The 24,338-nt window shown below is 42.0% G+C and overlaps 1 protein-coding gene across 6 annotated transcripts in view; it reads left to right on the top strand.

Annotated features, from left to right (window-relative positions):
• Positions 1 to 24,338, top strand: part of DLGAP1 (DLG associated protein 1) — an 850,590-nt gene that overhangs the window by 475,511 nt on the left and 350,741 nt on the right. The gene's annotated exons all lie outside the window — the stretch shown is intronic.

Below are 24,338 nucleotides of genomic sequence, written 5' to 3'. Positions count from 1 at the left end.
CCCTCAGGGTTCCCAGGAGGTGGAGATGTTCCTTCTGCTGGCGAGCAGGCCCTGAGCTCCTCCCGAGGGCACGTCTGCATGGTCCATCTTAGAGGCTGACTCCACATCTTCCTTCTGGCACAAACCTTGTGGCGGAGGTGGGGGAGTGTTGTGGGGGGGGGGTATTGTTCCTGTCTGCCACTGAGCTTCAGAAGATGCCCACGAGGCACTTTTTGTTGTTATTGGCTAGATCTCCAGAGGGGAAAAAAGTGCCCAAGAGGATTTTTGGACCCCATACTCTGTGGGAGACCGGATGTCAGGACATCTTTGATTTGGGCTGTACCCGTTCACGCATCTATCCACCGCAAGCTGCTGTGACAACTCCTGTCTGCCCAGCGCCCTTCAAGTGGCCCTTCCCAAATGGCCAGAGCTCTTTAGAGCCCCCCATGTGGGCAAGTTGGGCAGGAGCGTTACTGGGCTGTTTAAGTACATTCTGGACACTCTCACATGGCCTTTCTACTTCTGTGACCAGGCCTGTGGTGGCCAGCATCTGCCGCAGCAGTCGTCGTCACAGGAGAGGTGCAGGTCAGGGGTCAGGTCAAGCAGCAGGGTAGGAGGGAACATGCAGAGACCCAGAAATCGGCCGTTCTCCTGAGGGCACGCAGGCTGGAGGCCGGCAGATGCACCCATCTTGCCATTGCTGGAAGAGGAGATGCATCAATCAAGGCCAAGATGATGCAGACAGCAAAATGTGACCCCAGTGCCTCCCTGGATGCTCTATTTGCAAAAAGCCATCTTCTTTAAGTGGGATTAATTATTGCCATAATTACTTTGTCTTTTGAAAAATAATCCTCTATCCAAAAGTAACACTGAGCTGCTATTGAGATTTGTGGGAAGGAGCACATTGAAAGGGATGCACCTTTAGATTGTTTTGGCCGAGACCAGTGACTGCTTCCTGCAGTCCTGCCAGGTGGGCTGGGTTAGAATTACCTTGGGCATAATGAATTAATTACAAGCACAGACTCCCAGGCCCTACCTTGTCCTACTGAGTCAGAGGGGATCAGGGCCCAGGAATCTAGATTTTAACAAGCATCCCAATTCATTAGGAATCATATCCAGATCTGAAAACCACTACCTGGCCATTGTCTGGCTCTGCACCTCACCTCCAGTACCCGAGGAAGGCAGGTGCACAGACAGGAAGCCAACAACATCTCGTTCCCAGACCCAAAGTCGGGGGCCAGGGCAGGACTGCATGAAGGGCTCCTTCTCCGAGTTCCATCAGCCTAAAGGGTCAGAGCCAAAGTCAACGGAAAGACCACTTTGGCCTATTTCGACGCCAGCTCCCACACCCAAAGCTTACATCTCACCTCTCCATGCAGGGGAAGGCGAGAACGACCACATAGATACCAGCCAGAGGCTGAAGGGGGGGGTGACAGCATGTTTGCCAACAAGCCAGGCCTTGGCAGAGCGGACAGGTGGAGTGGGGAGCATTTAGCGGGGCTGCCCCACCTTCAGCAAGGCACAGCCTCTGCACCCAGAATGATGCTGTGTCCTTCGGGCCTTCTTAGGGGAGAGAAAGGGCGGGCAGTAGAGAAAACGGTGGAGACAGTACTTAGGCGCTGCTCAGAAGCTACCTTAGGGCCATTTTAGACCAGCTTTCACGTAACCATGACAACAAGGTAGACAACTCCCAAACCCACAAAAGGGATGCATCTGTTTCAGGATGTTTCAAGGGCCAATGGGTCATTCCTATTCTTCCTTAACCCTAGCGCTGTGTGGTTTCCCACAGGTGCTTGGATAAATGTCCAAGAGCTCCCTGGACTGTTATGACCCCACCTTTCAGGGTCACTGGACAACGGTGTCATTGTCACCTCATCACGCCTACTCTCATGGTTCTGCCTCTTAGGAGTTGGTGGAAAGAGGAGGCAGGGGGCACAGAGGGATCCCTGCTGAGTCCCAGGGACCTAATTCTGACATCACCACCAAGAGTCCCAGGCCAGAGCATCTGGGGGAGTGACCATGTGGACACCCCGTCAGGCGGGGGTCTTTCTAATGGAGGAGGGTCTCAGAGCCGCACAGACTCAGGGGCAGCCTACACAGGCTCTGCGCGTCTGTCCCCCACTCAAGACGTTAAATGCTAAAAATGAACTAATGCGGACTTCTAAAACAGACTGCTCCCAAAACCGCCTCGAGAAATAGGAGTGATGATTCCATTAGTAAAGTATTTTAAAATGCAAACCGCCTGGGAAAATATTTGCTGCGTATTTGATAGCAGTGGGCTCAGCCCAATGCCAGGCACAGTAGCTACTTGACAAGTTGTAGCTGTTATTGTCATCATTAACATAGAGCTTCCTACAAGTTGATACAAAAATAAGAAAGCGCTCACAGCAGACAGGTCACAAAAGATGAGGCTTAGCTGGCCCACAAAGCGTATAAAATATCCTCCTCATTAAAAATCAAATAGTAAGTTAATAAAAGAACTTTTCCCCACACATTGAATTGACAAACTTTGCTTTTCTAGTTGTTATATTTTCAGATAATACCCAGTTCATTGCAGCCCGGCACTCGTCACCTTTCCATAGAGTGACCTGCCAGTTCATCTTATGAGATTACCAACTCTAGAAATGTTCGTATATACTTTGGTGCAATAATTCCATGTGTGGAGAATTCATTCTAAGAAAAAGAACATACACAAATACTTATCTACAGAATGTTCCTTACACTGTCGTTTATTAAAGCAAAACATGTTACGAATTACCTAAATATTTAACAATAGAGGTTGACGAAAAATATCACTGTACAATATAAAGATATTCAGACATATGTATGATGTTGCAGACCACCTTTCTGTTATCATGCAAAGACGGTCAGGATAGCCAATATTGGGAAAGGGAACTTGCAAAACCTGAATGAAAGTGTAGAAAAACATAATGCGTGCTAACAATGATTGCCTATGCATGGTGGAATTATAAATTTTTTAATGTTTGGTTCTGCTTCACAGCCTTTTCTAGTTTTTCTGTAGTGTATAAACATTGCTTCTATATTAAGAAAAGCAATAAACAATTTTGACTTTTAAGACTTCAGGACGTAGTCCCAGACTTAAACACATGTCTGAACTGGGATCCCTCTTTCATCTTGCTAATATTTATAGAGAACTTATATATGCCAGACTCTGCTGGTGCTGGGAAGAAAAGCATACATGTTAGCTGTTAACTATTGGCTTAGTACTTGTTTTACTATTAGCACGATTATTAGTATTGGTACTAGCGTCCGTATCAGTATTGGCATTATTAGGGGAGTGAGCATAGATGAGAAAACAGGTCATTGCAGGATAGTATATTCAAGCACAGGGAGATATAGGAAGGGTCGCTAACCCAGACTTTAGGTGCCAGAGAAGGGAGGGCTTCCTGGAGGAAGGGGTAAGTTTAAGTCAAGAGGGCTGCTAAGGAAAAGGAAGGGGACGTGTTGCTGGCAGAAGGAATAGCACAGGCAGAGAATTCACTAAGAGAGCCATGGTGCAAAGAACCCAGGTCCTGGTTGAGTCACCCTTACCCACAGCTGTACACCCGCTTTGCAGAAAACTTTGACAAACACACTAAGGGACCTTTGTTCCAAGGAGGCGATAAAAATCCACAGCAGAGAATTTAAAGTTCAGCAGAGAGAAATAAATTTAGTCTATATTACTCCTTCTTCTGCTAAAATACACATATCATAAGCATAGAAAATGTTTAGATGGATTCATCTGCCCCCAAGGAGCAATCAATGGACTCATTTCTCAGCACACACCAGAGCCTGGGTAGGTCTGGAGGTGACCTCCAAGTGACAGGCAGAGGGGTCCCTCATGGCCTCTGAATGTCATCATTGGACTAGATGCGGTTAGGAGAGCACTTCCCAGTGTTGCCATGAGTGTTTGCACAAAGGCAGAAAACCACAAATGTAGCTTCGACTTAGATGAACCACACACCTCGGCCCCGCGGGGTCTCCTCTCTTCTGACACAGACACAGTGACCCAAAGCCATCGCTGGAACGGTCAGAACAGTGGGATTTGCTTTGCCAACTTATTCAAATTCACTTGCAAATCCACGGGAAGAATATGCTTCAGATTTCAAAGTCTTGGCTTAGGGAGTGATTAGATTAGGTAAGCAACCTTACTTTACTCTTAAGTTCCTTCCATCTAAAAATGAAAAAACTGAAAATAGAGCTACCATATGATCCTACAATCCCACTCCTGGACATATATCTAGAGAGAACCATAATTTGAAAAGATACATGCACCACAATGTTCATTGCAGCACTATTTACAATAGCCAAGACATAGAAGCAAACTAAATGTCCATCAGCAGAGGAATGGATAAAGAAAATGTGGTACATATATACAAGGGAATACTACTTAGCCATAAAAAAGAATGAAATAATGCCATTTGCCGCAACATGGATGGAACTAGCGATTATCATACTAAGTGAAGTCAGACAGAGAAAAACAGATATCATATGATATTGCTTATATGTGGAATCTAAAAAAAAAATGATACAAATGAACTTATTTACAAAACAGAAATAGACCCACAGACATAGAAAACAAACTTATGGTTACCAAATGGGAAAGGGGGGGAGGGATAAATTAGGAGTTTGGGATTAACATATACACACTACTATATATAAAATACATAACCAATAAGGACCTGCTATATATCACAGGGAACTGTATTCAATATTTTGTAATAACCTATATGGGAAAAGAATCTGAAAAAGAATAGATACGTATAACTGAATCACTTTGCTGTACATCTGAAACTAACATTGAAAATCAACTATACTTCAATAAAAAATAACAAAGTGGACCGCTAAAATAAGATTCCTTATGTAATTATTACATTAATATTTATCTCAAAAATAGAATACATGTTAACATACAAAATGTGTTAATAAAATTAAATATTCATAACAAAAATTTTTTTTAATTGTAAATGAAATCATCCAAAAGAACAAGAAAAGAAAATTGTACATGGAAATCGTAAGGCATAGATGGAGAAGAGTGGGTGGGTGAGGGCCCACACTCTGGCACCAGCCCCTTGTATTTGGCCCTGTTTCCAAGATTTACCAGCTTTCTTACCTTGAACAAATTATTTAACCTTTTCGTGGCTCTATTTCTTCATCTGAAAGTGGGGGGATCATTGTACCTACTCCACAGTATTGTCCTCAAGGTTCCATAAGCTAATGTATCTGAAGGACTTGGAACCATGCCTGAATGATGCATGGTTCCATATACAAGCCAACTATGGCTTCAGATGGTAGTAAGGTCCATATACAAGCCAACTATGGCTTCAGATGGTAGTAAGATCCATATACAAGCCAACTATGGCTTGAGATGGTAGTAAGGTCCATATACAAGCCAACTATGGCATCAGATGGTAGTAAGGTCCATATACAAGCCAACTATGGCTTGAGATGGTAGTAAGGTCCATATACAAGCCAACTATGGCTTGAGATGGTAGTAAGGTCCATATACAAGCCAACTATGGCATCAGATGGTAGTAAGGTCCATATACAAGCCAACTATGGCTTGAGATGGTAGTAAGGTCCATATACAAGCCAACTATGGCTTCAGATGGTAGTAAGGTCCATATACAAGCCAACTATGGCTTCAGATGGTAGTAAGGTCCATATACAAGCCAACTATGGCTTGAGATGGTAGTAAGGTCCATATACAAGCCAACTATGGCTTCAGATGGTAGTAAGGTCCATATACAAGCCAACTATGGCTTCAGATGGTAGTAAGGTCCATATACAAGCCAACTATGGCTTCAGATGGTAGTAAGGTCCATATACAAGCCAACTATGGCTTGAGATGGTAGTAAGGTCCATATACAAGCCAACTATGGCTTCAGATGGTAGTAAGGTCCATATACAAGCCAACTATGGCTTCAGATGGTAGTAAGGTCCATATACAAGCCAACTATGGCTTCAGATGGTAGTAAGGTCCATATACAAGCCAACTATGGCTTCAGATGGTAGTAAGGTCCATATACAAGCCAACTATGGCTTCAGATGGTAGTAAGGTCCATATACAAGCCAACTATTATCATCATCATTATTAAGTATTATTCATGTATCCCTTTACTTCTCTATTCATTTTTGTTGAAAATAATAAATTAGAGCACTTAACTCCAACCTCCTTTCCTGCCTCTTTAAGAATATTTTTAAGGAGCACAATGGACTTTGAGCATATGACTGATGTGAGGAATATGCCTCTGTGTTCAAATGCTCCTCCAAGGAGAAATGCTCAACAACTTAACTGCCCAGGGAGTTGTCAAAAGGTCTCATTCCAAAAACTGGATGCCTAGCTTCTTAACAATGAAAAACTGTATTACGTCCTTATCGTCAGATAAGCTCAAAAAACCTCTTGGGAGCCAGTTGCTGTGCTGGACACAAATACAAATAGAAGACGGTACAGATGCATGCCATGAAGAAGCAGGGAAAATGGTGATGTAGATGGGGTGGGAGGGAGGGGAGGTCCAAAAACTTCACACAGAGGACCGTGAGCTGCTTAGTGAGGATGTAGAGAAACCACCAATGGCAGGGGTGGGTGGGGGGAGGCCATGTAGGAGGGGAAAATCCCTAAGCAGGTCTATCTCCAAGGTTGTCTTCTGTATGTAACTGGTTTGCAAGTCAGATTATCTCAGCTTTGTGAAAAATATCCTAATGGGGAGAAACTTTTTTACTGGCGTACAAGTACAAACCTAAACGATTCTAACATTTTAAAAATGAATTCATACTGTTTAATGACCTAATGTACCATGTACCTGTTACAATTTGCCTTCCTTAACAAATTCACCGGCTGGTATCCCATCAGTTTACTCCAGTGGACTTCATATTAAAAGACAATGAATGTAAAAGAACAATTCAATTTTGCCTTCCTTATCTCACTAGTAGAAATGGTTTTTTTCAGCATCAAAACGCTAAATCATATGCATAGCTGAAGGCCTAACATTTAAAACTTCTCTGATGATGTAATAAACATTTATTTAGGCTAAGAAAATTGCAACTGGCTGCTTTCCTCCTATGTCACAATAGCACATTTATGATTCTTACACTGACGTAACAGCCATTTATCATACTTAATGGGGTATATCATTCATTCAAATATTTATTTTTCTAGGCACTGATGCTGATAAGTATAATTATATATGCTCATTTGAATATGGAATGTACCATAATTTAGAGTTCTTTCAATCTTTCAATAAAGGCATTTATACAAGAATAATATGCCCTTCAATCTGGCCATTGGTTTTCCCCAAAATTTTAAGATGTAAATACACTGTTACTCATCTACTCTCGCCCCCTGCTTTTAGCATCTATTAATTATTCTTGCCTGAATCAGTTATTAACCAGCCTATGTGATCTTCTAATGATAGAATCATCATCATTTCTAGATTCATTAGTTGATAGTCTACTGTAAAAAAAGAGCTCTCATTTAGCATGGACTGTATATACTTATTTTATTCAATTCTATTCGTTTTGCTGCTCAAATTTTTCTGCCCCAGATTTGGTCAGAGGGAGCACCTTCAAGTAAACTCCTATGACATTTGATATTTCCCAATGTTTCTTGAGCTTTTCCTTACTTTATGACATAACAAGAAGTTCCAGGAACATCTTATATTTTCCCAGCCCCAGTACTGGATTTCACAGAGAAGCCATTTCCCCAAGGAGCCCTGATTCCTTTTAGTCAAGAATGGTAGTTAGAACCCAAGATGTGGGTGCTGGAGGTACTCGTGGCTACAGTCGTGTCATTGCTTCCAAGTCCTCTCAGTAGAACTAGGAAATGTGTGTGTGTGTATGCGTGTGCACGTGCACACGCACACACACACACCTCTATCTACATCTATTAGAAACCATTTGCTTAGACCAGTGGTTCTCCACCAGGGAGATTTTGCCCCCAAGGGACATTTGGCAATGTCTGCAGACAATTCTGACTGTCAGAGCTGGGGTGAGGGGGTGGGTACTACTCCCATCTACTAAGCAGAAGCCACAGTTACTGCTAAATATCCTACAAAGCACAGGACAGCCCCTCACAACGAAGAATTATCTGACCCAAAATGTCAGTAGTGCTGAAGTCGAGAAACCCCGCTTTACACTGTTATCTCGGATGTCAATCCAGCAACAGTGTTGGCTCTTGCATTTCCTGTGACAGTGAGGAACACGGCCACCTCCAGCCACAGCACGCTTACTTATGTGATCAATCCTCGAATACACAGAAAGTATCTTTCCGAATTGCTGTCCCACCTCTCTGCAGAAAAACAAACCTATGTACTGAAACAGTATTTGTCTAGGTGGGATTTCTTTTGTTTTAGTTTCTGGGTTTTTTTTTTTCTTCTTTGGTCTTTAGCTTAAAGATATCAAAGTACTGTATTCACAAGTTACTTGGGTTGTTTTTTTTTCCTGAATCTAATTAATGCAGGAGAACAATCTGAGCTTTATTGCTTTGCTCTTCTCTATACTTGTAGCTCTGAAAATAAACTGTATTTTACTTAGATCCATATGTCCTGGAGTATGAAAGTCTTTAAATGTATGAGCCCTATTGGCCTGTGTGATTTTCTGGCTAAATTTCTTATACCAAAAGAGGTTATTTTCATAATATTATTTTTTCCTTACACATTAGTCTTAAAAGAGCACGTTAAAATTTGAGTTATGACAACTCCGGGAATGCCAGGGCTGTAACAGGAGAGGCCAGGGCCTGAAAGTGACTTGCTCAGGGTTAAAAACAGTGTTCAGCCTTCACATCTAAGTTAGAGATAGATGGGCACTTCTCAGCATAGATACAGTACTGTTAGGGGTACTAACAGAGGTAGTGCAAACTAAAATTTCTGCATTTGAAGATGACACATTCTTTGGAATCTTAAAAGTGAAAGAAAAAAAAATCCCACGAATCTGTCACTAAATGGAAATACAACAAAAACGGGTTTATGTAAGGTAAATGCTACCAGACCACTTTACTCAGGGATGATGTATTTTGAACTCCCATTTACAACTCAAGAGCAGATTTTAGGTGATATCGTAGAGTATAATCAAAAGGTAGCAAAACAAAGAGAAGAAAAAACCAGTAACAAGATGTCTTTATTTCCAAATCTAGATCTCTCAATAGAGAACTCTTCTGAGCTCCAGAACCTTGAATCCAACTCTCTGCTGGGCATTACCTCCTCCTAGGGACCACAGTCACCTACCCTCATCAAGTCCAAAGTAGATTTTATTACAGTTAACTCCAATTACTGGTGAACTGTTTTGATGCTGACCAGTGAACTGGGACTGTTCACCCCCATAGCCGGGCTCAGAAACTAGGGAAGGAGGTAGTCGCCTCTGAGCTATTTAATTTACCGGCTGCACGTACTTACGACCCTTAAGAAAGGCGTACTTGAGCTGTTCTATTTATTCAGACATTGACATATTACTTTACACTTTACTGTGTGGTTTGGCAAACATTTTTATTTGATCGTCTCGACAATCCTCTCCTACTAACCCCCTGCCTTTTTTTTAAGCAAAAAAATTCAACTTTAATAACATTCTCAAATGCACACTCATAGAAATGGATAGACCCAAGCTTCAAACCTGTATCTTCTGGCTCTAAACTCATGCTTTCTCAATCGTGTAGGAATTGCAGACACTAAGTTTCTCTCCTGGTGATGTTTCCACTGTGCACAGAGAAACAATGTGTGCACACACTTCCATTTTTTTTTTTTTCTCAAACTCTTGCATTACACTGAAGTAGTCTTCCCATTATATAACTGGGGAAACTGTGTCTCAGAGTACTGAATGATCTTGCTCAATATTACCCAGATTGGAAATGGCAAAGCTAGAACAAGACAGCAGATATCAGAGTTCCTAGTTTAATTTTCTTTCATTTGTGGATCATAAAAGAATGCTTCCCTGAAAATGCTTTCTACTCCTGTTGAGCTATAGAATCAATCCAAATTGCATCAGTATATTAGGAAATTAAATAATCCCTTTTACCACGTAGTGACTGTAAGTGTAGCAGAACTACAGTTTTATAAACTTACAAGTTGAATTTTTAATGGTTAAGGCTGTAGTTGCCGGGCAAAAAATTAATAATCCTTTCTAGCAGTTATCAGCACTGAAAGTTTCATTTTCGCCAGAGGAATGTAGAAAACTGGCCTAAAATTACTTGTATGAGTCAGAATGTAGCACTCACCATTCAGGAAAACTGTTGGGAAGGGGAAGCAATTGACAAGAAGTGATCTCATCCTTGAAAGAGGGCATGACTATTGATTGCTGTCTGGTCAACAAGACCTCCTACATCAATAGACATTGCTTTGTGGATACTTTGACATGTCTCCTTGGGTGGGGTGGAGCGAGCCATGCTCTAAATGAAAGCCCAATACAACACAACACATTATAACACAACACAAACATTCATTTCATAGCTATCAAGGAAAAGTTGAAGGGTGAGGTATATGGCAGTAGGCAGCACTCAGTATACCCTCGGAAAGAAATGGTGCCTAAATTGGTCACGCCAGGTGGTGGCAGAAGGAAGGTAGAAACTTGAAACTGTGGCACAAAAATCAGAAATATAGATCAACGGAACAGATTAGAAAGCCCAGAGATAAACCCACGCACCTATAGTCAACTAATCCATGACAAAGGAGGCAAGGATATACAATGGAGAAAAGACAGCCTCTTCAGTAAGTGGTGCTGGGAAAACTGGACAGCTACATGTAAAAGAATGAAATTAGAACACTCCCTAACACCATACACAAAAATAAACTCAAAATGGATTAAAGACCTAAATGTAAGGCCAGACACTATAAAACTCTTAGAGGAAAACATAGGCAGAACACTCTGTGACATAAATCACAGCAAGATCTTTTGACCCACCTCCTAGAGTAATGAAAATAAAAACAAAAATAAACAAATGGGACCTAATTAAACCCAAAAGCTTTTGCACAGCAAAAGAAACCATAAACAAAACAAAAAGACAACCTACAGAATGGGAGAAAATATTTGCAAACAAAGCAACTGACAAGGGATTAATCTCCAAAATATACAAACAGCTCGTGCAGATCAATAACAAAAAAAACCCAAACAACCCAATCAAAAAATGAGTGGAAGATCTAAATAGACATTTCTCCAAAGAAGACATACAGATGGCCAAAAAGCACAAGAAAAGATGCTCAACATCACTGATTATTAGAGAAATGCAAATCAAAACTACAGTGAGGTATCACCTCACACCTGTCAGAATGGCCATCATCAAAAAATCTACAAACAATAAATGATGGAGAGGGTGTGGAGAAAAGGGTTACCCTCCTACACTGTTGGTGGGAATGTAAATTGGTGCAGCCACTATGGAGAACAGTATGGAGGCTCTTTAAAAAACTAAAAATAGAGCTACCATATGATCCAGCAATCCCACTCCTGGGCATATATCCGGATAATTCAGAAAGATACATGCAACCCAATGTTCATCGCAGCACTACTTACAATAGCCAGGACATGGAAGCAACCTAAATGGAATGGATAAAGGACAGAGGAATGGATAAAGATGTGGTACATATACACAATGGACTATTACTCAGCCATAAAAAAGAATGAAATAATGCCATTTGCAGCAACATGGATGGACCTAGAGATTATCATACTGAGTGAAGTAAGTAAGGCAGAGAAGGACAACTATCATATGATATCACTTATATGTGGAATCTAAAAAAATGGTACAAATGGACTTATTTACAAAACAAAAATAGAGTTAAAGATGTAGAAAACAATCTCATGGTTACCAGGGGAAAAGCGGGGGAGGCATAAATTGGGAGACTGGGATTGACATATACACACTACTATATATAAAATAGGTAACTAATAAGGACCTACTGTGTAGCACAGGGAACTCTACTCAATACTCTGTAATGACCTATATGGGAAAAGAATCTAAAAGAGTGGATATATGTGTATGAATAACTGATTCACTTTGCTGTACACGTGAAACTAACACAACATTGTAAATCAACTATACTCCAATAAAAATTTTTTTAAAAAGAAACTTGAAAGTGATGCATTGCAATTTCAGTGAACTCAGTGGTAGCCTGGCTTAGAACCAACCCATCAGAGGAATGGTGAGAGCAGCCAGCATGACAGATCGATCCCATCCTACTAGTTCTGCCTAAGTACATTTCAGCAGGTTCCTATTTGATAGCATGACTCAAAAACTCTACTTTAATGGATCCATTTTTCCACTGCCTCCATATTAACTTGGTAAAGCAGTACGATGACTGTGGTACCCCTTGTGCAGAAACCATCAGTAGCTCCCCCTTATCAATCCAGTAACTTAAAAACGTAAAGTCATTCCCAGTCTGGCCTGAACCTAACTCTCCAGCCTTAACTCCCAATTAAACCCATCGGGAATCTCCAGTCTGCCCCTGATGCACTGTAGTGAGCTACCCTTGAACATGAAAACTTGGTAACATCAGTGGATGGTATGGAGTTCCCTTAATAACTCCCAAGGAAGCGATACAGATTTGCCAAGGGGAACCTTCAAACAAAGCTAAGGATGTGAGATGTGGGAATTGCAGGTCTTTCCCAAGTGCCTACCAAGGAGATTAAAATTACTCAAGATGCTTGTGAAACCGAGGACCAGAGAAGGGGCAAGGCCTTCAGCAATCTTGCTAGTGGATCAACTCTACGTTCAGGAATCTTTGACACGGCATGTGTGTTATCTTGGCCAAACTCTCACTGGGCTGTGCATGTCTTAGATTATCCGAATGTTTCCTCCATCCCTTTGCATAGCTGGCCTGTGCTTCACTCTTGGAAACCTGTAAGCACCTGTGCTGAATGGTTGGGACCCCAAGTGCTGCCTGCCACTCCTTTTCTGAGCCCTGCCTTCCTCCTCAATTCGGTTCCTCCATTTTCCTTCCATCCGCCCCTTCCTTTCCAGCCCTCCACCACCAGCAGTTCAGGGCACCATCACTGCTCCTTCTGTTTCAATAGACACCCGCTGGTTCTCCTCCTTCCACGTTCCCTTACTGCCCTTGTCACCCCCTCTGAATGCCAGTCCCTGGAGCCACCGTAACCCTGGTAGAAACCATGCTTTCAGCAGAGAAAATGTGTGGGGGAAGGGCTCCAGAAACATATTTAATGGCCTAACGGGCTGCACCTCTAGTTCCTGAATCAAAACTTCTGAGATACAGTCCCTGAATGTCATTTGATTACTTTTCCCCCTTTAATGCCTGTGTTAGGCCGGTTGTTTAGTCTCTTTCCACTGACTCTTCGAGGCTGCAGAGAGCCTGGAAAACATCTAACAGAGCATTGCTTATTTCAAAGAAACTGAGGCTCAGAGAGGTGAAGTGACTGCTTTGACGTAGATGCGCTCAAAACGAGAATTATTCTGCGTGCCAAGGTCTCCTGTAGCCAGCGTGTGTATTTCAAATCTTCCTCAGGAGTGCTTCATTTTCGTAGCAACAGACATGAAATTTAAGCAACAACAAGAAAGCACACAGCCGGTCCAAGAGCCCAGTAATAACAGGTAAGGCATGTCTCACAGCTCAGCTTGAACAGAGATGATTGAGAGGAACCAGGACAACGCAGACGTGCCAGCAGCATCTCCATCCTTCAGAATGTTAATATCCCAGCACTTCCTTCTCTACCAGACCCTCTCCCCCTTGTCAGACACGAGAAAACCCGTAAAAGTGTTTCCTTCCTCTTTAAGGCAGCTTAAAGGTGGGGGGGGAGGGGAGGCAAGCTCCTTGAACCTGATTTCCTTTTTTTACCTTCTTCCCACAATTCGTGCTACCACCACAATCCCATGTCCTCAGTCTGAGGGAGAATGTGTTATTTGTTCACTGTGATGTTGGTATCCGACATTTTCCCTTTCTCCCCAGGTACTGACTTTCCCATATACACAATTCTCACAATGTAAGTTTAGTGTGATTATTATTTACTGTAGCAGAGTATTTACTCCATATCCTTACGTACATAATGCTGCTTTACGAACCACCCAGAATATGCTCAACGACTGTCAAAGCCCAAGTCTTCTCTTACTTATGCCACCATTTATTTAGTAGCAAATGACAGGTGAATGGGGCAGACCCTTGAGATTGGCCAGGTATATGTCTAATGACTTGACGAACGTCCACATTTATAAATACTAGTGTCGCTCGTTACTCTATTATATGATGCAAAATATTTAGGTGACTGTTCCAGAAATGAGGACATAAAGATAACAATGATGGAGAAAGATATTAGGCTCCTTGGACCGCAGCCATCACTCTTAGACTGACCTCCGGCTTCTTCTGGTTCTTATCTACTGGTGCAAAGGCAGCATGCTGCTGCCCCCTGTCTGCAAGTCCTTCAGCCCCGAATGCAAACCCCTGCCTCTCTAATGGGCACTGCAGCCATTCTCTGGGCAGTTCACTACAGTGCACTTGAAACAGCTTCTATGCTTCTTCCACCCATCCTACCCTCTCCTGCATCCACACTCCCCACTGCAGTGACCAACTAGTTCCTCTCACCCCTCTGCAAGCATCAGCTCCTAGATTAGGGGGAGGCAGTGTTGCCTAGTGGTTACAAACACAGACCCCAGAGCCAGCCTTTCTTCACTGGTCTCCTGGCCCCCATCGTTTACAATCTGTATTACTTGGGGGTAAATTATCCTGTTTCTTTGTGCCACACTTTCCTCATTTGTAAAAGGGGGACATTAATAATACCTACACTGTAGAATTCTTAATAGGATTTGATGATTTGGAATATATAAAGAACTTAAACAGGGCATCTGAAACAGACGTTTAGTCTTTCAGGGTATCCTGCTCAATAAATAAACTGTTGGCAGACAGGTTGAAAGAATAACTCTGGAGTTTCAACGTACACAGTGATAAGTTTGGACAAGTTTTGAATCGGAAACTACCATGGTAACCTCATTGGACCATCCATCTCCTTACATAGCGTAGTCATATTAACTGTATGTTTTGTATTGTTTCATTTTGTAGATGTTGGTCCAAGTTAGGAGAAAAGGTAAGATTTTCAGAGTGATAAAGGACGATGCTAGAAAGGTCAGAATTCCGAGTTTTTTAAATAAAATTAATTCTCACTGCCATTTTTTTTTTTTTCTTTTTTGGCCACGTGCACGCCTTGTGGGATCTTAGTTCCCCAGCCAGGAAACAAACCCGTGCCCCCTACTGTGGCAACACAGAGTCCTAACCACCGGACCACCAGGGAGGTCCCTGCTATTTTCATACCTTACTTGTCAGGAACACAGGTAGATATGGAAGAGTGGTCCACAGGTCTCAGTTTCACTCATGAGGATATCACACGGTGCAAGTTCTTAGAAGTTAAAGGGAAGAGTTTCTGAGCAGCAGTTCAGTAAATGTTGTTATTATTTACAGTAATGTGATGATGATATTCTATAGCATGTGAATGAATGTTCAAGCTTAGGACAAACTAAGCAGGGTGTAAGGATTTTCTCCCCTCAAAGTTCTATCGATTAACCCATGAGAGCTTGGGGTAGATCTGAGAGAAGAACAAGAGTTGTTTCTGTTTCGTGGCTTCTCCCCTTCCCCATCTGAAAACTGTTCTTATCTGAGGGCAGCAGACCCTCACTATGGAAATTATCATCTCCCAAGCATCGGTGCAGATTGGCAATGCATGTGCCAGCTTGCCCACTCTCGACAGATGTCAAGGATCCCGAACGTTCCATATGCTCCTCTGTTCTCCGGGAAGGCACGGGGGCACAAGCAGATTTGGCTGGTGCAGCCGTGACCGTGGGTGTCTCTCAGGCAACGTCACTGTCCTTGGGCTATTTAGCACCAGACAAGTTTCCAGCAAGTTGAACATATTCCATGGTGGACAGCACGGGGAGCTAGTCAAGCTCTCAGATGTTTGGCTATAAGTCTACGGATATCTCTGGGGTTTCTAATTAGCTCACTTGAACAAGGGAGATATGGTTTGGTGCAGCATCATTTCTATAGGCTGTTGGGCATCTTGCTATAATAGAGAGCAGGGACTCTTCTGTTTTCATTGACGTTTCTTCTCACCGAAGGTCTCAGACTTGTCAGAGCTCACTCTTCTTTCTAAAGGCAGCAAAATGTCTTCAAAAATGACATTCTCCCAACAGAAAGAATTTACAAATATTGCATCCAACTGTAACTGGTATTTCAGAAGTAGCCCGTTCTGGGCTGGTCTTCTGTTTTCCTTATCTTTTCTTCCCCCTTGTGATCGTTATTTTCAAAATCAAAGGCTTAGTTGATTTTGAAACTCTCCAAGCTTACAAAAGCATTCCTAAGAACGGGTCAATCACATCTTCTGTTTGAGATTCGGTTCTAAAATGCCTTTTTCAGCTGCAACTAGCAGTTTCCATCTTTGTTTCTTTTCCTTTCCAATTTTCTTGGTTCCTTTTTAACCTTCTTGATCACCTCCTTAGGTCCTAACGGGGGCTACTTCTTCCCTGAGCTCTGGTGCAGAGACTTGGCATCTTTCTACCAGGTCTCTATGAGGTTCGCTGCCAAGGCCTCTGACTGCGGCTCATTCCGTGTGCTTTAAGTATTCTGTTATTCTTGTACATAATTGTCATAGCTGAGCTTATTACGCTCAGTTTAATAGTTTAATAAAACTATTAAAATTCTTTTTTAGGGACTCCCCTGGCGGTCCAACGGTTAGGGCTCCCCACTTACACTGCAGGGAGGCACGGGTTCAATCCCTGGTCAGGGAACTAAGATTCCGAATACCATGCGGCGCAGCCAAAAAAAAAAAAAAAACTTTTAAAAGAAGCCATAGTGAGCGTTGGAAGGGCTTTTAATTAAGACGGAGTTGGTAAATTGCTATGAAAGTAAAACATAAGTTTTCCAGTCCAAACTAGCTATGCATTTCCCATTTGTCATTTACTGCGTACTACTCTCTTGGTTTCTGCTTGAGGAAAAAATGTCATCTTTATTATAATGGTTTTAAGCTAGCAAGACATATGGCAGTGGATTAGGGAGGGAACATAATTTCAGTCACTGATTATTCATGAATAGACTAACTGAAGAGGGGAATTTAGTTTAAGGAGAAATAATGAGAACTTGAACTCTATGAAATTTTTCTTCCTTCAGTTGAGATTTTGATCTCTTTTGAAATTTTGGTCCAAGTCCAAAAGGGTCTGTATTTCAGTCCTGCCATAGAAGTCATTCTCTGTTCTTAAATCAGGATAGAAAACAGAAAAAGTAATTATATGCCTCTTAAGGAAAATTCAGGAATTCACTACTTTTATATCCCACTTTGAGTAATAAACAGAAGCTGTGTTTGACAGGAATATTATTTCACCTTGTAGTTCCATAACAATCTCCCTCAAATAATTCAGGGTACCTCTTCCTACTACTGAGTCCCCCCAGAACCTTATAGAGAAGTAGAGGCCACAGAACTGCAGAGCTGGAACAAACCTGACATCACCGAGTCTGGGGATTACTTTGTCTTCAGCTGTGAAACTTTTTGTTTCCAAACAAAAACTTACACTGGGGTCTGATAGACAAACAGACACAAGTTGCTGTTCTGGTTGAAGCAGAAGAGATAACAGAGTTGCCCCGACTCAGCTTCCCCCAACTCCCAACCCCTCCAAGTCAGCAAGGGGCCTTTCCAAATCCAATTCTAGCCCCACCTCAGACTGTTCTAGAAGCAAAGAAACAAGGGCACAGAAAGGGGGCTCGCCTTGGCTTGGCCGGGCTCACCGGCATCCCACAGCACCACCTGTTTCTGTTTGAGCTCAACCCCTGTCCCCTCCCTGGCTTTGCATTTCTCCAGGGAGCTTATGCGATGCTGTATATTTATATCATGTGTTTATGCATTTAAATAGATATATGGATATGTATAACTGAATCACTTTATTGTACACCTGAACCTAACAACACTGTAAATCAACTATACGCCAATGTAAGATAAAAAATTTTTTAATAAATTAAAAAATACCCCCAGTTGATTGTAAGACCCTGGAAGGAAAGAGCTCGTCTGATTCCTTCATGCCACCCGACAGCCCCTCGGCATCCAGTGCTGAGCTTTACATGAAGCAGGTGCTCGGGCCACAGTGACTGGTGTGAACTGAAGTTGCCCCCCACCCTGAAAGATGGGCCACATTAGGTAAAGCGCTAGAGCTATTAGGAGTACAAGAAGTTCAATTTTGGCTTGTTGAAGTTTCAATATCCAAGTTCATATGGAATGTAATATTTTATTTTCTGAATCAAAGTGGGCCTTAGTTGTGCATCAGAGTATTAAGTATCAGAGATCAGGGGTTTCAAAACATCAGCAGGTATCAGAATCACCTGAAGCACTTGTTTAAACGGCTTGATTCACTAGGCCTGGGGTCTGAGAATCTGCATCTTTAACAAGGTCCCAGGTGATACGGATACGGCAGGTCCAGGTCCTCTTTGAGAACAAACTACCATTGACCTTACACAAAGATACTAATTTGGCATTAAGTACATTTTCAACCCCTGGCATAGGCTGAGCCTGGAGCAGCTAAGTAGACGTTATCAATTAACCTCTCCTTCTGCAGCTGGGCTGCCAAAGAGGCAAGGGAAGTGCTATGATTCAGTAAAAGGAATCAGGATTTACTTCAGTTCTGGCTAAATATTTCACAGAGGAGCCATTACTCAGCTCATTAGGTTGCCGTGTTGTACGGTTGAAAATTTATGTCATTTCCTTGCCAGGTGATTCAGTGAGCTATCACATGCCATGTCACCGTATACCCCACCGTGAGCAATCCTCTAGTCACTGTACATCTTGAAGGTGAGCAACTTCCTACTTATTGAGTTCGAATCCATCTACTGACAGTGTGTGGGGAATACATTTCTCCTGATCACCTTAGAAAATGAAGGGAAATTCAGAAATAATGCCGTTTGCAGCAACATGGATGGACCTGGAGATTATCATACTAAGTAAGTCAGAAAGAGAAAGACAAACATCAGTACCATATGATATCACTTACACGTGTAATCTAAAGTATAACACAAATGAACCTATGTACGAAACAGAAACAGACTCACAGACATAGAGAACAGACTTGTGGTCGCCAAGGGGGAGGGGGTGTGAGGGAGGGAAGGGCTGGGAGTTTGAGATTGGCGGATGCAAACTATTATGTATAGGATGGATAAACAACAAGGTCCTACTGTATAGCACAGGGAACTGTATTAATATCCTGTGATAAACCATAATGGAAAAGAATATGAAAAATAATATATAGAGGTATAACTGAATCACTTTGCTGTACAGCAGAAATTAACACAACACTGTAAATCAACTCTACTTCAATAAAAATTTTTTAAAATACAAAAATAAAATGAAACGAAATTCAGTCATACTATCCTTTTTCATAAGGATCCAATCTTGACCTTCTTTGCATGATTACTACCATCATCCTCTTCACCTACCATCAGAAAAAAATTTTTCCCTAATTTGTATGAGATAATTTATGCAAAATCGATTCAGTTCCACAAACACTGAGTACCGTAAGCCAACCACTGTGCTGAGAAAAACCAGGCATGTGTAACATCCAGCCTTCATCCTAGAGGCCTGCATAGTTCATGTAAAACAAGGAATGTGGCCCAAATGGACTCAAAACTAGGTGCCCAGTAAACTTTTGTCTTCAGAGAGAGAGCCATTTGACCTGGTAGGCATTTACCATCCAGAACTTTCTAGTAGGACTTACCTATTTGCTCTATTTGTACTCGCCTAATTAAGCCAGGGCTTTCTCAGCTCACAGCTGGAGAAATTAAACTCGGGAGGGTTTCAATGTCTTATCCTCAAGCAATTCGTGGACCAAAATCAGGATTAGAACTCTTGACTCCTTCTAATTCCCAGCAAGCAATCATCCTCGCAGGTTTTACAGAAATTCTCCCACCTCCACCCAGGCTTTTGTTAGCATTCACGGTTTTTAGACACTACTGATGACATCAGAAAGATTCCTATTCTAATTTTCTTCAATATTTTCATATATTTAGAAAATGAGGCATCCCTTCTCAATCCTTTATTTCTATCCGGGAGAAGAGGTGAATCACTTCATTGAGGCTGGCAATGGATCCCTCTTCATCATTGACGGCCCCCAGATGCTGCCAAGGCGGCAGGCGCTAGCAGATGGCAGTGATTTCTAATCACCAATTTTGCCTTATTCTAAGGAGTTATTTATAGAGTTTTCATTGCTCTAGAGTCCACTAAGAAGGCAGTAAAAACCTTAGTCCACCTGAGGTCACTTACCCAAAGGTTGTGTTTTGTTCTAAGTTGTTATCCAATTTGAATTTTGGCTGATAGGAAACAGCAGGTTTTAATGGATGAAATTTTTGGTCTGGAACTTCTTGACTTTCTTTTTTAAAGCCAAACCCAACTCTGCGTGCCTTGTTTTAAAATCACTTGTGGTGGATCATACCAACCTCGAAACTGCCAGCAAATGCATTACATTTTCACTTCTTTGAAAACGGGGGTATGGAGAGAAAGCTGTCCTGCTGATAACAGATAACATCTTCCAATTACTGCCCTGGGGACTCTTTACGATTTGAATAATGACATGATAATGCACATTCTCATTGGACAGATATTTTAATGATTCCTTAATATTAGCTAGGAATACTAGGTAATCTGTAAAAAGTTCTTAACTGTGAAAGAATAGCAAATGACTTCTTCCTGTTCCTTGCCCACCAGAAGGGCATTCTCAAGAACCTCTCATTAAACCCATTAGAAATAATGCTGGATCAAGAAAGCTGAAGTTTGTCAATATAAGCCTTGAACTTAACTTGGCTTAAAAATAGGAGGAAAAAGTATTTCTTCTAGAAAACTCAAAACCACTTGAACATACCATAGTTAGATATCTAGGCAAGAGAAAATCATGTATGGGCTATATACTTCTCATAGAGTTTTCCAGCATTCTAGGTAAATAGAAAAGTGAATATACACAGAAGGTGTCTCAGGCAGGCAGTCAATAAGTGAACACCTTCTGTGTGCCGTACACCAAAGAGGCGGCAAAAATGGAGACGTATGGTCCTTGCTGTTCAAGGAATTTACCCACGATTAACACTGTCTACTTGGAAGAACCAAGAGAAAGAGAAACCTATAAAGTTTTGCAGTTCCAAGTGTTTTCTTTTTTTATTCAACCACTCTCCCAGTGAAATAGAAGTAATTATCACTAATAAAAAGAAATCAAAAGCAGGAAGAAAAGATCCATGGTCAGTAAGAGCCAACTAGCATCCAGGGTTCATTAGGTGTCACCTCTAGACAGCTGGTCCCTTTTAAAACTCAGCCTGAGAATACAAGTTGCAGTTAATGGTCCATCAAGGTGATGTAACCCATGACATGAATTTAATACGAAAGTACAGATGAACTTATGACTAGTCAAGGACTAAACCTCAACTTCCATCCAGCCATTTGGTTTATGTGGTCTCAGGTCCTGACTGAGAAAACTTAGGCGTTAAAAACCTGGAAGCTATGACTTCAAAAGTCTTTCTTGCCTGCAGTCGAAAATTTCAGTCACATGCTACTAAATGGATGAACCTTGAGGACCTTATACTAAGTGAAATAAGCCGGCCATAAAAAGACAAATACTGTATGATTCCACTTACACGAGGCATCTAAAGTAGTCAAATTTATAAATAAGAGAACAGAATGGAGGTTGAGGGGAGGGGGCTTGGGGGAGGGGCAAGGGGGAGTTGTCGAACTGCTATAGAGTTTCAGTGCTGCCAGATGAAAAGGTTCTGGAGGTCTGTTTCACAACAATGTAAATACCAAACACTACTAAACTGTGTACTTAAAAAATGTTCAAGATGGTAAATTTTATGATATATGTATTCTATCACAATAAAAGTTTTAATGACATGAGAAAAAAAGAACACCTCACTTAGGAAAGATCTTCAGCAATTGCTTTCAGCTGTTTAAGCCAGAACTTTTACCGCTGCCCTTTGCCTTGTATAGCAAAAGGCTATCGTCGCAATAAACAAGCAGCCAGGTGGTCTTGAGTATAGAATTATCACTGTTACTGAGATTTTTCCAAGCAGACAGAAGTTCATTTCTAACTTAAAAGTCCATATTCTAACCAAACACCACCACCTATTTTTAGATAGTATGCTTTGCATCTACTGATTTCAGCAACTCAAGCTAGAATTTCCTCAACACACACACCTTGCCACCCGAACTATGAAGAACAAAATCAGTGAGGCACCCGTGACTGTGGCTCAAGCATCTTAAAAACTAAAATATCCAGACCTTCGCCTCAGACAAAATTTATTGTTCAAGATTTAGGAATACGCTGTCCCTAGCATGACGCTTCAAACACATTTTTGTAAGTTACTTTTCACAAAGTTTATTAAAAGTGTATGCTAATTAATGCAAAATTGGATGCTACATGATAACATTCTGTTTAAGGATATTTTCTCACTGAGAAATCATATTTGTGAGATAGCCTAAATGTTTCCTCCCCTCTTACGAATGCCACATAAAAGAATAATCAGGCATAAATAGAGACTCTCTTAAAAAAAACCACCTTCCATGGCAGTGGCTACCAATGGGAGCAGCACAGCAGAATCGCCAAGGGAACATTCTGAAAAAACAGACGGCCAGGCCAAACCCCAGGTTTTCACGAGTGGGGGGCCCGCAATCTTTTCTCAAGGGTGCCGCTGACGATCCTGAATCACAGCCAGAGTTAAGAGCAAAATTCGATAGTTATACACTCCTTGTGAGATGTTTAATCAATGACTTAGGAGGGCACAGCTTTCGTCCCATGTAAGTTACCCCTAAATAACACGTCAGGAGATTTTTTATTCGTACTTCCTAATTATGTCACATTCATAACCACGCATCTAACCTGTTTCCCATCACACTCTTTGTATATTGTGTTCTCATTTTGCCCGTGAGCCAAACGAACAGGGAATTATGTCTGACTCAATGTTCAGTACAGTGTCTAGAACACTGGCACCGAGTTAAGCGTTAAAAAACAGTAGGAACTTAAAAATTTTTAAAAAAATAATAAATAAAAAAAACAGTAGGAACTACGTGTGGCTTTCATACACCCAAAATTCTTTCACGCAGGTATATCAGGTTTAAAATCTGCCCTTACACATCACGTGTGCAGGAACGTAACTTTTTCTTCTTTGCTGCAAGTAAATTAAGCTTACCTTTGAGACCTCCGGCTCCAGTCCAAATGGAGAACTTGGGATACTTGTGCCGTGAAAGTTAACAGTCACGCTGCGTGAGGTTCTCTCTTTTAGAGAGAGATTTGGTCGAATGAGGTGTTCTTTCTTCACGCGGGGAGGCTTACGCAGCGTCCCACGCGGGGCTGCCTCCTCCTCCTCCTCCTTGGCGTCTTCTCCCCGGCCCTCGGGGCCTCCGTGCTATCAAGTGTTGGTAACACCTGTGGTCCGCACCGCAGCCTCTGGTCATGAAGTGGGAGCACCTGTGTCCTCCCCGCCCGCACCTCGGGCCTCTGGTCCTTTCAGCACTTCTGCAACTACTCGGCACTGTTCCTTCCTCCCCCGGGCTAGGGAGGGAGGGGCTCTCTGAGGTCACCCGTCCACCGAGTCAGCCCTGGACCCTCACCAATCCCAGCGTAAATCAAACCTACTAGGCCTCCCTAGTAGGCTTGCCATCTTTCCAAGCGTGGGATGCAGGCAGAGATCTGTGACGCTCCCAGGCCTGTCTCACCTGAGCCCATGCAGGTTTCGACCCTAGGGGTTGATAGGGTGAGAGGTGAGCCTGCTTTCCAAATCTGTCTGGAAACACAAAAGACCCCGAAGAACCAAAACAATCTCGAGAAAGAAGAACAGAGCTGGAGACACCACACTGCCTGACTTCACACTGGTCTTTTTTTACACACTGTTTTCTAAGCTGTAGGTCAAGAAATAATTGTGTTCACAGCCAGCATTTTTAAATTACATGGGATCCAACAGGATAGGGTCAACTAGAAGAGAACATTTGCTGTATTTCTTTTTTTTATATACTGGATCAAGAAGTAAACTCTATTTTTTTTTACTGTCAGTAAAGGATCAGAAACTCTGGTCTCAGATTTCAAGAATCTGCTTCTGGGCTCCACCTTTAGCATACTGTTCTTTTTGCTTTACATTTTCTCTTTGGGAAAGAACCTTTGCTAGAATTGATTCCTAAGCTATATTTTGAGCAACTGTATTAAATCACGATGTCTCTTTTGGAAATCAGGCACTTCTTTCCAGCCACTGGACATCACCACTTAGACATCTATCCCTTGGAGACTGGAGCTCCATCTATCAAATGGCGAATACAATATCTGTTCTATGCTATTGCTATTAGTCATTTAAATGTTAATCTGTCTTGAGTGCTTGGGCTATGTCTTAATCAACATTTAATCATGAGGGCCTTTTCTTGCATCTTACAGTGCCCAATAA

The sequence above is a fragment of the Balaenoptera physalus genome (assembly GCF_965194825.1).
Source record: "Balaenoptera physalus genome assembly, chromosome: 12".
Taxonomy (NCBI): domain Eukaryota; kingdom Metazoa; phylum Chordata; class Mammalia; order Artiodactyla; family Balaenopteridae; genus Balaenoptera; species Balaenoptera physalus.
Note: the sequence above shows the minus strand (reverse complement) of the source record. Positions and strands in the feature narration are given on the sequence as shown.